This window comes from Schistocerca gregaria, chromosome X (genome assembly GCF_023897955.1).
Source record: "Schistocerca gregaria isolate iqSchGreg1 chromosome X, iqSchGreg1.2, whole genome shotgun sequence".
NCBI classification, from domain to species: domain Eukaryota; kingdom Metazoa; phylum Arthropoda; class Insecta; order Orthoptera; family Acrididae; genus Schistocerca; species Schistocerca gregaria.
Genome location: NC_064931.1, coordinates 141,773,934 through 141,788,904, shown reverse-complemented (window position 1 = coordinate 141,788,904; position 14,971 = coordinate 141,773,934). Strand labels below are relative to the sequence as shown.

The window sequence follows — 14,971 nt, the reverse complement described above, 5'->3', positions numbered from 1 at the left end:
GCATAGACACTTTGATACTTCTATTACAAAAAGTTTTTCCCAGCTGTTCATAGTTCAAATGCTGGAGAAGAGGGAAGAGTAATGTAATTGGTTGGATATGGTCACTTATTGTGTCTTTATTTCATGTTTGGGAAAGAATGAAAATTAGCAGCAGTACTGACAGATTATATTACAGCAGCAATAATCTCTGGAAAAACACAGTTCGAGGACATTTCACATAAATTTTTCTATAGTAGTTGTAAAATTAATTTTCTGTAGTAACTTAGTTTCCTGGGGAATGAAGAAGCAAGAAAGCAAGTTCATTTTTCTAGATCTGTTAGTAACTCCCTATTGTTGGTACTGCTATTACATATCAGGAATATTAGTAAAACATGAACATGAAAACTACAACCAAAACTACTGAGCAGCACTTCTTCACATACTAATGTCATACGCACATATACTGTTTTTTAAAATATTCAAGAAATGTTAGAGCCCTTGTTTACCTCTATACTTCTAAGGTAAGATAAGAAACAGTAAGAAAATTGGGTTGTGTCATACAGCCAGCAGAAATTATAAGGAATAATGTCAGTTGAGATGGGGAAGAAATGAAAAGTCTAACATGTATGAGATATTAATCGAGAGTCCAGTGTATCAGTTCACATATTTACATCCCTGCAAAATTAAGAAGCAAAATCTTCAACATAAGAAATATCTGGTTCCAGAGAGTGGGTGGGGGGGGATGATGGAGGTTGTGAATTGCCAGATTGCTGTAATGAACACAAATCGTATTTTGATAAGGAAAGTTATGGCAGAACGCAAATAAATTGGAAGCAAAAAGAAGACAACTCACCAGATAGTAGAAGCATTGAGTTGTTAACACTGTTCGACCCATAATCCTCCTGTCCTCAATCTGCGTGTTTTGTGTAGCTTGTTAAAGGACTCTTCAAAAAAATAATGATAATTACATTCTTTGTGTGCCTGTCAATGACTCACTACTACTGTCCAGTGAGTTGTCTCCTTTACGTGTGAATGTTTAAAAATTATTGTTTGGTTACGTATGCAGTTATTTTCCAATGTAAACTATATGAGCATTCATTAACATTAAGAAATTAATGGTGCTTATTTCCATATGGAATATGATATAGGGCAGTGTTTGATTTGTGACGGAATGCACTGGTCTGCTGTACCTATACCTCAGAGAGAAAAAATCAGTACCACAGATTTTGAGATGTGGTACGATAGAACTTTTGCTTCAATTGAAGCAATGAAAAAAAAAAGTTCTATAAATCCTTTTAAAATGCTCAGAAAATTATTAAAAATATTATTTTAAAAAGTCGAATTGGAACGTTACAATACCAGACCCTTTTTTTAATTTTATTTATTTATTTATTTATTTATTTAAACAAAAGAAACATTGGGCTGGGCTATGAGATTTATGTCAGTTAACTTATGTGAATCCTTGAAGAGTGCATGTCTACTGTGTACATATATGTAGGGACTTCAGAATGTTAGTTACACTTGTTGTCACACCAGGAGACAATTGTGCAACAAGAGTGGCTCTTTGTCAGAAGAGAGCACTTGTTTCGAGTTTCTTGGAGAGACACTTCTGCTGTGGAATTGATAAAAGGTGCATTACAGAGTGCAACGGAAGTGAGATAGCAACTGGAAACATACTTCAAAGCAGAAGTAGGAGGGACAGTACTATTCCTGCTCACAAAATGTCTAAGTTGCATACAGATTGATGTGAAAGTCTGGCTTTACATGGACCAAGTGCTATCTTACATCCAACCACAGTGAAATAGTGGCAACAATATGATCCAGGCTGCACACATGTAAGGTTGACTGGGAATTCCAGATCTAACAATTTTCAGTTTTTCAGCAAGGTGAAAGAATATTTGTGTGTGTGTGTGTGTGTGTGTGTGTGGGGGGGGGGGGGGGGGGGGGGGGGGGGGAGGAGGAGATGATGAGATGAGAATAGATTAGATTTTTCAACAATGATGATGTTCATACAGCAGTTCTCAAATGGCTCCTTGACAGAGGAGTGCGTTATTATAATCGAGGAATTGAACGAGTGGATCTGACTGTTAATTACAAAGATTCTGTGACTGTGTTGACACACAGTGTCATTTATCTGCATCACTTTCAAGTGTTGTGCAACTGTCAGCAGAAGTTTCTTCGCCATCATAACAAAGTGCAGCTTTCTGTTTGAAGTCTCCTAATATAAAGTGAACACATACTGGAAATTTTAAGAAAGTCAATCTTGATCATTTAAAAAAAAGAAGAAAAAAATTTTTACTTATGATAAACGGTTCCAGTCTTCGAAGACCATCTTCAGGGCTTGGGGAATCAGGACCAGTGACCCATGTAGGTGCTGAGCAGAGCTGTAGTCTATATTGAATGAACAGTCATCGACTGATGAGGGCTGTGTCTTCCATTACACACTACAGCTCCATTCAGTGCCCACAAGGGTCACTGAAAGTGATGGTAGCTGTCACTGAAGACATCTCCACAGGGAGGAACAGCACGGCAAGAGATCTAGTGAGCGACACAGCTATGTAGCAGAAGGCATTGTCTGTTACCTGTGCAAGTGGTAGCCACAGATGGGCAGGTGTCAGTTTAGGTACATATCAACATTTGTGTGTCAGTATAGTGGGTATCAGTCTCACTGGAAAATGAAATTCATACCTCATCCATTGTGGTTATGATATAACCAATGTTCCAACATGTCCAGGTAGGTGTGCCTCATGATACTTCCTTGGGGGGAATAAAATAGAGCAAACATTTCCTTAAAAAAATGGTCGCTACATTTGTATGTTACTGTGAGTTTCATTCATTGTGCCTATTGAAATGTTCCTTCTTCATTCATGATGATTTCTTCTTGCTAACCCTTACCCCATTCAATAATAGCTCTAAAATTCTCATGAATCAACTATTTATTTACAGGATAATTATCATGATGACACATTCTCTGCATACTGTGCAGACTGATGTTGCAGGAAAATACTGACATCCAAATGCCAGTCACATGGAAACAACACTGCTAAGCATATTGAACTTACCAGCTGTGATTTGTTAGTAACACTGCAATTTTTTCGTACGACAGAAAGATAACATGAATGATAATTTGTCGTACCCAGTATACTGTGTATACAAAATGTCTGTTGGCTTCCCTCTCAGGTTATTCGGCAAATATTTGTTCGATAATTTTTTTGATGTTTTGCCAGCATGAGTGGTTGTCATTCTCAAAGTTTCACCCTCCATTGCTGGTGGTGAACTGGAGTCAAGCTCGTGGCTGCAGATTATAAAGCGTCCAAGGGCTTTTCTGTCGTCATTTCTGCTGCGGTTCTCCTCTTGCTACCTACAACAGTTGTTTGCTGCAGCACGGGAATCCAGGATCTGTTCACTCTTGTTGAAGCTATTCTTGGGTTTGTGTATTTCTATAGTTCCCGTGAGCAAGTGGGTGAGATAGCTCTTCTATACAGCGAGAACTCAGTGAATTTTACTATATGATCGGCATGACACAGGGCATGCTCTGCCACAGCCGATTTCTCCACCAACTCTAACCTGCATTGCCGCACATGTTTTGTGGTCCTGGTGTTGATTGATCATCCAGTGATTCCAACACAAACTTTTCCACATGTGTACGGTATGCAGTATGTTCCTGACATTGCAAGTGGGTCCCTTTTCTCCCTTGCCGACCTGAGATGCTCTTTGATCCTCTATGTTGGTTTATAATTAGTCTTTAAACTGTGTCTGTACAATATATGGCCAGTTCTGTCCACCACTCTGGGAATGTACGGCAGACAGGCCGTACACCACATTTCTTTTTCCAATGTGTCGATTTGCCAAGTGTCTGACGCTATTACACTTCTTATACAATTGGTGGAGTGCTCATTGCTCCTCAGAATGCTTTCTCAGTGCTGCATCTCTTGTCTGAGGTGCTGTGGCTCACATAATCATCTTGCTTGCATTACGAGCATTTTAATCGTGCCTATTTTATGCTTCAGGGGGTGACCTGACAGTTTTCACAGGTATCAGTCTGTGCGCGTCTGTTTTCGATGCATGCTGTGTCCCAGGGTTTCACCATCCCTTGTGGCCAGCACATCTAGAAAGGATAGCTGTTTGTCCTTTTCTACATCTGTGGTAAGTTTTTTATGTTGGCGTGGGGGCTGTTGAAGTGTCTTAGGAAGTCACCTAGCTGTTACTCACCGTGCCTCCACACAACGAAGGTATCATCGACATACCTGTACCACACCTTAGGTTTACAAGGTGTCAGTCCAATGACTGTTCTTTGAAAGTTTACATGAAGAAGCTGGCCACCACTAGCTGTTTGTTGAAGTTGCCATTGTACGTGAAATAGCACATGGTGAGACATGTACAAGAGAGCTTGGCGATGTCTTATGGTGAAATGGTACCGATACACTCCAGAGAGTCATTGAGTGGCAGTTTGGTAAACATGAAAGCTGGCAGCAGACATACAGAGAAACCTGCGCAACACAGAAGCCCTACCACCTTGGTTGTAGGGACTACCAAGGATCTATAAGAATAATGTCCCATTAAGACCGACTGTTAGCACTCCTGGCTCACCAGCATATAAACTGGCAGCCCCTCTGCTCTAGCTGCACTTGGAGAGGACTGACACATAAATAGAGGACTCAGGACATTTCTCTGAGGAGCTGAAGAAACTAAAACTTGGGCAAAAAGATATCCTGATCAGCTCTTATGTTGTTTCTTTGTTTACCAAAGTGCCACTCAGTGACACTCTGGAGCACATTGGTTCCATTTCCCCCTCAATACATCACCAAGCTCTTTCCTGCATATCTCACCACAAGCCATTTCATGTGGAATGGCAACTTCTATGAACAGCTGGAAGGCATCGCCATGAGTAGTACTCTTAGTCCAGTGGTGGCCAACTTCTTCATTGAACATTTTGAAGCACAGGTAGCTTATAAACCTAAGGTGTGGTACAGATATGTCGATGATACGTTTCATGTGTGGAGCCATAATGAGAAACAGCTCGGTGACTTTGTAAGACACTTGAGCAGCCTCCATGCCAATATAAAATTTGCCATGGAAGTAGAAAAGGACAAACAGCTACCCTTTCTAGATGTGCTGATTGCAAGGGATGGTGAAACTGTGGGATACAACGTGTATTGAAAGCTGACAAATACGGACCAATGCCTGCGATAACTGTCAAATCACCACCCATGCCAGAAAAGAAGCGTGATTAATATGCTCATAATGCAAGCAAGACAAATATGTGAGCCACAGCACCTCAGACATGCGATGCAGCACCTGGAAAGCATTCTGAGGAGTAATGGGTACTCCACCAATTTATGAGAAGTGTCAAACACTTGGCAAATTGACACATCAGGAAAAGAAATGTCGGGTATGGTCCTTCTGCTATACGTTCCCAGAGTTGTGGACACAGTATAAAGACTATTTATAAACTGACATAGAAGATCAAACAGTGTCTAAGATCAGCAATGGAGAAAAGGGACCAACTTGCAATGTCGGGAATATACCGCGCACCATGCACATGTGGAAAAATTTATGTTGGAATGACTGGACGATCAGTCAACACCAGGATCACAGAACATAAGCAGCATTGCAGGTTGTGGCAGAGCATTGTGTGATGCCGACCACATAGTAAAATTCGCCAACACAGAAGTCCCAGCTATAGGAAAGAGGTGTCACACTTGCTTGATCAGAGAAGATATACAAATACACAAATATGAGATTAGCTTCAAAAAGAAAGAAGAATGCCTCAAAGTGAATGGATCCTGAGTTCCTATGCTGCAATGAACAACCCTTGCAGGTAGCCAAAGGAAAAATGCACCGGAAATGAGGACGGGAAAGCCCTTGGACAAAGACATGCCAGGTACATATAATCTGTGGTTGCGTGTTCAACTCCAGTCCACCACAGCAATGGAGGGTGAAGTTTTAACAATGCCAACCACTTGGGCTGCTGAAATTCAGAAACATCATCAAACAAATGTTGGCCAAAGAACCCGAGACAGAAGCCAACAAGCAGTTCGTCAACATGCGGCCACAAAAGCCTTACCAATTTTGTAATACTGTATATAGTCAGATGCTAGTGCTGAAATTTTGAAGTTTCTTTTCTTTGAGAGGATAATGAGGTCATATACTTACTTTCAATGTAAGTGAATTCGTAGTTGTATGAAATTCTTCAAAATTTGTAATTGGTATGTCTAATACCATTGGCAGTCTTGGAATGTGTAAAATTTAGTGGACACTTCAGAAAGTTTTAACAGGATCAATAATTTGGGCTCAAGTTATGAAGGAGGGATTGCTGTGAAGAGTGACAAATATATCATAGACGCTGAAGGCAGTATTGGAAAAATTGTAAAATAGTTTGGGAACAGAAATTTCACCTAAGTGTGTGTATTGAGCAAATCATAACCATGGCCATAAGTTAATGTACCGATTCTGTTCCAAGTTAGTACTATATCAGGACAGGAATGTTGTTCTCATATATAGGTAAACTGTCACTGACAGCCTCAAGTTGAATTGAACTTGAGAGATCTGCAAGGAGACTCATTAAGGTAATTACAGCAAAAATGCACCAAAATTGGTTGTGTAGTTAATGAGATAGTCTACTGAACAATTACTGATGAATCATATGCTCTAGGAGAGGAGAATGTAATTCAGTGAAAGTTATGCAGTGTGGTTGTCAGGCTAAAATGAACAGAAGTATGAAGGCCACATAGAGAGATTGGTAGGGAAATTAATAACGCTTTCACTATATTTCAGGGACGACTAATTTGATAACATAAGTTGTTATTAAGATATCCCATGAACTATAGTACAACTGATTAGGTTGGAAGTTCTCAAGCCTACTGAATTCGTTACACAAAGGAGTGTGAGATGTGTCACATTATAAAATGTTATGCCAGCACAATCCAGTAACACTTGGCTGTGAGAGCTTAGATGCATATATAATTGGCATCCCAACACAGTTATAGTGTGCAACAAATAACCTAGTTGTATTAAATGTGTTTATTGTGTCCACTGTAATGTGGATCTTACGGTGGAGGCTGCTCGATTCAGAAGGAAGTGGGACCTATCCCACCTCTCTTTCTGTGTTGGCGGCATATAATTCAACAAAAGCAGAAGCAGCACATGGAAGATAATGTTTTAAGTAAATGTTTTGTGTTAACAGAATTGAAACAAATCTCATTATTTAGTTACATGTTAAATATCATACTCATCAGTAGTATTTTTCCTTGCTATAAATTGTGTGGGAAACGGCCTTGCCACAGTGGATACACCGGTTCCTGTGAGATCACCGAAGTTAAGCACTGTCGGACATGTTTGGCACTTGGATGGGTGACCATCAAGGCGGCCATGCGCTGTTGCCATTTTTCAGGGTGCACGTAGCTTCATAATGCCAATTGAGGAGCCACTCGACCAATTAGTAGCAGCTTCGGTCAAGAATACCGTCATAATGACCCGGAGAGCGGTGTGCTGACCAATTGTGCATTTGTGAAATGCAAGAATATATGACAATGGATGTTATAACGCTCTTCACATAGTATTTTTTGTTAGCTGTTGTTGGCATTTATCAGAAACTATTCAGTATCATTCTAAAATTAACAGAGCTACATCTTAATTTACATTCATACTCCACAACCCACCTGACTGTATGTGGCGGAGGGTACCTTGAGTACCTCTATTGGTTCTCCCTTCTATTCCAGCCTCGTATTATTCGTGGAAAGAAAGATTGTCAGTATGCCTCTGTGTGGACTCTAATCTCTCTGATTTTATCCTCATGGTCTCTTCATGAGATATACGTAGGAGGGAGCAATATACTGCTTGACTCCTCGGTGAAGGTATGTTCTTGAGACTTCAACAAAAGCCCGTACCGAGCTACTGAGCGTCTGTATTGCAGAGTCTTCCACTGGAGTTTATCTGTCATCTCTGTAATGCTTTCGCAATTACTAAAGGATCCTGTAATGAAACGCTTTGCTCTCTGTTGGATCTTCTGTATCTCTTCTATCAACCCTATCTGGTATGGATCCCACACCAGTGAGCAGTATTCGGTTTGGCATCTCCTTTACCGACGATTAATTTTATATGGTCATTCCATTTTAAATCACTCCTAATGCCTACTCCCAGATAATTTATGGAATTAGCTGCTTCCAATTGCTGACCTGCTATATTGTAGGTAAATGATAAAGGATCTTTCTTCCTATGGATTCACAGCACATTACACTTGTCTACATTGAGATTCAGTTGCCATTCTGTGCACCATATTTCAATTCATTGCAGGTCCCCCTGCATTTCAGTACAATTTTCCATTGTTACAACCTCTCTATATACCACAGCATCATCCGCAAAAAGCCTCAGTGAACTTCCGATGTTAGCCACAAGGTAATTTATATATACTGTGAATAGCAATGGTCCTACGACACTCCCCTGCGGCACACCTGAAATTACTGTTACTTCGGAAGACTTCTCTCCATTGACAATGACATGCTGCATTGTGTTATCTAGAAACTCTTCAATCCAATCACACAATTGGTCTGATAGTCCATATGCACTTACTTTGTTCATTAAGTGAATGTGGGGAACTGTATAAAATACCTTGCAGAAGTCAAGAAACACAGCATCTACCTGGGAACCCGTGTCTATGGCCTTCTGAGTCTCGTGAATGAATAACGTGAGCTGGGTTTCACATGATCGCCTTTTTCAAAACACATGCTGACTCATACAGAGTAGATTTCTAGTCTCCAGTAAAGTCATTATACTTAAACATTCACTCCTGGAAATTGAAATAAGAACACCGTGAATTCATTGTCCCAGGAAGGGGAAACTTTATTGACACATTCCTGGGGTCAGATACATCACATGATCACACTGACAGAACCACAGGCACATAGACACAGGCAACAGAGCATGCACAATGTCGGCACTAGTACAGTGTATATCCACCTTTCGCAGCAATACAGGCTGCTATTCTCCCATGGAGACGATCGTAGAGATGCTGGATGTAGTCCTGTGGAACGGCTTGCCATGCCATTTCCACCTGGCGCCTCAGTTGGACCAGCGTTCGTGCTGGACGTACAGACCGCGTGAGACGACGCTTCATCCAGTCCCAAACATGGTCAATGGGGGACAGATCCGGAGATCTTGCTGGCCAGGGTAGTTGACTTACACCTTCTAGAGCACGTTGTGTGGCACGGGATACATGCGGAAGTGCATTGTCCTGTTAGAACAGCAAGTTCCCTTGCCGGTCTAGGAATGGTACAACGATGGGTTCGATGACGGTTTGGATGTACCGTGCACTATTCAGTGTCCCCTCGACGATCACCAGAGGTGTACGGCCAGTGTAGGAGATCGCTCCCCACACCATGATGCAGGGTGTTGGCCCTGTGTGCCTCGGTCGTATGCAGTCCTGATTGTGGTGCTCACCTGCACGGCGCCAAACATGCATACGACCATCATTGGCACCAAGGCAGAAGCGACTCTCATCGCTGAAGACGACACGTCTCCATTCGTCCCTCCATTCACGCCTGCCGCGACACCACTGGAGGCGGGCTGCACGATGTTGGGGCATGAGCGGAAGACGGCCTAACGGTGTGCGGGACCGTAGCCCAGCTTCATGGAGACGGTTGTGAATGGTCCTCGTCGATACCCCAGGAGCAACAGTGTCCCTAATTTGCTGGGAAGTGGCGGTGCGGTCCCCTACGGCACTGCGTAGGATCCTACGGTCTTGGCGTGCATCCGTGCGTCGCTGCGGTCCGGTCCCAGGTCGACGGGCACGTGCACCTTCCGCTGACCACTGGCGACAACATCGATGTACTGTGGAGACCTCACGCCCCACGTGTTGAGCAATTCGGCGGTACGTCCACCCGGCCTCCCGCATGCCCACTATACGCCCTCGCTCAAAGTCCGTCAACTGCACATACGATTCACGTCCACGCTGTCACGGCATGCTACCAGTGTTAAAGACGGCGATGGAGCTCCGTATGCCACGGCAAACTGGCTGACACTGACGGCGGCGGTGCACAAATGCTGCGCAGCTAGCGCCATTCGACGGCCAACACCGCGGTTCCTGGTGTGTCCGCTGTGCCGTGCGTGTGATCATTGCTTGTACAGCCCTCTCGCAGTGTCCGGAGCAAGTATGGTGGGTCTGACACGCCGGTGTCAATGTGTTCTTTTTTCCATTTCCAGGAGTGTAATACGTGTTCCAAAATTCTACAACTGATCAACGTTAGAGATATAGTTCTGCACATCTGTTCGACGTCCCTTCTTGAAAATGGGGATCACCTGTGCCCTTTTCCAATCTTTTGGAACACTACACTCTTCTAGAGACCTATGGTACACCGCTTGCAAGAAGGGGAGCAAGTTCCTTCCCATACTCCGTGTAAAATTGAACTGGTACCTCATCAGGTCCAGTGGCCTTTCCTCTTTTGAACAATTTTAATTGTTTTTCTGTCCATCTGTCATCTATTTTGATATCTACCATTTTGTCACTTGTGCAACAATCTAGAGAAGGAACTACAGTGCAGTCTTCCTCTGTGAAACAGCTTTGTAAAAAGACATTTAGTATTTCAGCCTTTAGTCTGTCATCCTCTGTTTCAGTACCATTTTGGTCACAGAGTGTTTGGACATTTTGTTTTGATCCATCTACTGCTTTGACATGAGACCGAAATTTCTTAGGATTTTCTGCCAAGTCAGTACATAGAACTTTACTTTCAAATTCATTGAGCGCCTCTTTTATAGCCCTCCTCACACTACATTTCGCTTCGTGCGATTTTTGTTTGCCTGTAAGGCTTTAGCTATGTTTATGTTTGCTGTGAAGTTCCCTTTGCTTCCGTAGCAGTTTTATAACTCGGTTGTTGTACCACGGTGGCTCTTTTCCATCTCTTACAATCTTGCTTGGCATGAACTCATCTAATGCATATTGTACGATGGTTTTGAACTTTGTCCACTGATCCTCAACACTGTCTCTGCTTGAAATAAAACTTCTGTGTTGAGCTGTCAAGTACTCTGAAATCTGCTTTTTGTCACTTTTGCTAAACTGAAAAATCTTCTTACCTTTTTTAATATTTCTATTTACAGCTGAAATCATCCATGCAGTAACTGCTTTATGATCACTGATTCCCTGTTCTGTGTTAAGTGTTTCAAATAGTTCGGGTCTGTTTGTCACCAGAAGGTCTAATATGTTATCGCCACGAGTCAGTTCACTGTTTAACTACTCAAGATAGTTTTCAGATAATGCACTTAAAAAAATTTCACTGGATTCTTTGTCCCTGCCACCTGTTATAAACGTTTGAGTCTCCCAGTCTATATCTGGTAAATTAAAATCTCCACCCAGAACTATAACATGGTTGGGAAATCTACTCGTAATATTTTCCAAATTTTCCTTCAGGTGCTCTGCCACAACAGCTGCTGGGCTAGGGGGCCTATAGACACATCTAATTACCATGTTTGAGCCTGCTTTAACAGTGACCTTCACCCAAATTATTTCACATTTCGGATCTCCGTCAATTTCCTTCGATACTATTGCACTTCTTATCGCTATAAACACCCCTCCCCCTTCACTGTCCACCCTATTTCTGCATTATACATTCCAATCTGAGTTTAGAATTTCATTACTGTTTACATCTGGTTTCAGCCAACTGTCCGTCCCTAGTACTATTTGGGCATTGTGACCATTTATTAATGAGAGCAGTTCTGGGACCTTTCTATAAATGCTCCTGCAGTTTACTATTACCACAAAAAAATGTTCAAATGTGTGTGATATCTTATGGGACTTAACTGCTAAGGTTATCAGTCCCTAAGCTTACACAATACTAAACCTAAATTATCCTAAGGACAAACACACACATCCATACCTCCGCCGGGATCAGCCGCACAGTCCATAACTGCAGCGCCTTAGACCACTATTACCACATTAATATTGTCATTCCCTGTTGCATTTTGCCTACTGCTATCTTGTTGCGTCTCAGGAGGGGTCTTGTCGGGCCTAGGGAGGGAATTCTCTAACCTAAACAAACCCACATGTGCACTCCACACGTACTCCGCTACCCTTGTAGCCGCTTCCTGCATGTAGTGCACACCTGACTTATTCAGGGGGACCCTACATTTCTCCACCCAATAGCGAACGACGAGAAATTTGCACCCCAGATCTCCACAGAATCATCTGAGCCTTGGCTACAAACCAGAGGACAGCGATTGGTTCTGGGAACGACACTACAAATAGTTATCTCAGATTCCACCCCGCGAGCAAGGCTTTCTGCCTTCACCAACTCCGCCAACCACCTGTATGAACTGATTACGACTTCTGAACCCAGACAGCAGGAGTCATTGGTGTCGACATGAGCAACAATTTGCTGTTGGGTGCACCCAGTGCTCTCTATCGCTGCCGGCAGGGCCTCTTCCACATCTCAGATGAGGCGCCCCAGCAAGCAGACAGAGTGAAAACTGGCCTTCTTTCCCAACCTTTCCAATATTTCCCTAAGGGGCTCCATCACCCACCTAATATTGGAGCTACCAATCACTAATAAACCCCTCCCCCCATGTACCTGCTCGGACCTTGCTGAAGGAGTGGCCACATGTCCACTCACAGACAGAGCAGGCAATGTCATACGGCCACCCTCCACATTGACCCTCTGCCTCATGCGAAACGAATGCCACTGAACCTGCCACTCCCCTTGAGGAGAGGGTGGCCCAACTGTGCCCGGTACGCGCAAAAATGTCTTGACAGCAGGGACCGTGGGTGAAGCATGTAACACCTGGGGTGTACCATGTGATGCACCAGACTCCCCACTGCCGCTACACTCCGAGGCAGCAGCCTGAAGACAGCTTACTGCAGCCATCAACACGCGAACAGTGGTCAGCTCCTTCTGCATCTGTACACAGCAGTCACACATCCTACCCATCCTAAGAAATCAACAATTTACTGCAGAGAGTCAATCAACTTTTAACTAGACTGCTAATTCACTAAAGGCAGCTGATAGCCGACTAAACTGTGGTTACTAGACACTTCTTGTTGGAAACAATGAAAATAGGAATTCCTTCATTCCTAGCTGTCCACATTATTAGTGTCAAGTTACAATAAACACATGGTACATTAGTATATACAGAGTCAAACCATCTATACTGACATTACTTTGCTGTTCTTCTTTCACCAGCCTCTCTTCCATAGACTGATAGGTACTAAATAGTTTTTGAACAGTCTAAACAGAAAAACAGCAGCAGAAACATTTCTACATTAAAATACAGAATGCACACTGTTAACAAAGTAGCAGATCTGTGTCTGTGTATATTCTATACATACTACTTGATGTTTTAGATGCTATTACATATTAACATTTTTTTCAGTTCTTTCTGAAATAAAATTATATTTTCTGTCTGTAAGATGATAAACTGAAGATTATTTTAGATTAATACTGTGCACTCTTCTGAATCTAGCCATTTCTATGCACTTGTTTATGAAAAATCACTAGTGTTTCCATTTAATAATTGTATATTAGATGGTTAAGTGCTAAACCTATCTTTCTCCAGACTGACACAGTGTATAGTATTGAACTATACGTGTTTAAATAGTAAATAAACAGTATTAGTTCAGTATTGTGGCAATTTAGCAGTGTTGAAACATAAAGTGTATGGAATCTTTGTCTAATAGTTCCACAAGAGTTTTGCCATCTGAAGTGTTCTCAATCCTATTGCTACCTGTTTCTGTCATCATTTTCCTCCTGGCCTTCCTTCTAATACCTCTAATGCATTCTTGTTCATAAAGCTGATTCATTTTGCAATCAACATATATTATTTATTTTACATACCAGTCTTCAGTGATTATGCCATCATTAGCTACAAATAAAAATACATGTTGCAGTGAAATTTTTGTAGAATCAGAGATTTTAAACTAGTGCAGCTGCAGAGTATCTCAGCATCCAAGGATGACAACTGTTAACACTTGATTTAGTACTAAAGCAAGATGAATTATTTAAGTGAAAATGCATGTAAGATTATTTAATATAGAAAAAATATGTGACACATTAACTAATGAACTATATAACAAATTACAAGTGCTCTGGAAAAAAGTAAATTGAATGATAAACTTTGGTGACGTATTCCTAGTGGGTAGCTGAACAAAATAATCTTGCCTTTAACAGGTCCTGTATTACAAACAGATGAGATATACTAGTGAGATTAAGGAGGTAAGTGAAGCAGCAGTGATTATACAAAGTTAATTTTTTGTAACAGGACAAGTGAAATAAAGGAAAAGTGGGGCCTGTGAATGAGAGGGGTAATTAACTTAGTTGTTTCCAGTAGTTTTTCCTGGAACTGTGGCATCCTTTCCACATGTGTGTACATTTTCATTTTGCTTTTTGAAAATGCAATGCTGCACACATCATTTGTACCACAATTTATCAACAAAATATTGACTTTTTTTTTAAAGATAATACTTTGTAATGGTTTAAGTTTGTCTAATATAAATTGTGATATTGTTAAGAATGTTATGTGCTTGTCATAAATGTGCATCCTGTCGCTTTAAGACATACTGTTGTGACAAAGCAAGCTGGGATCTTTTTACTTTCGCTCTTGTTTTGCCATGTGTCTCCTTAAATTCATTTTTTTCATTTTTAACTAATTATCATTCACATATGTAATTGTAATCTGAATTTTCATAAAAGAGAAAGGTTGGCCCTCAGTTTTAAAGAATATAATCTAGTTTTGTGTATGTCATTAATTTCCTAATTTATTTTGACTATGCCTAGTTAATATCTTTTGTTATAGTGTGAAATCAGTAATAGTTTCGAAACTTAAGTTCACTTATAAACAAATATAAATTTTGTACTAATTATAAACATTTGGAAGACAAAACACTGGTATTCTTTAAGCATTTATATGGCTCTATTCGAAAACACGTTAGCAAAGCTAGCCCTTAATTAATTCCAAAGTAATACCAGTTGTCTAAAAAGTATTGATTGCGTAAATATATCCGTTAATTTAA

General features: G+C 41.3%; 1 pseudogene; it reads left to right on the top strand.

The window, feature by feature from the left end:
* Positions 1–7,246: 7,246 nt before the first annotated feature.
* Positions 7,247–7,364, top strand: LOC126299655 (5S ribosomal RNA; annotated as a pseudogene).
* The last annotated feature ends 7,607 nt before the right edge of the window (positions 7,365–14,971 follow it).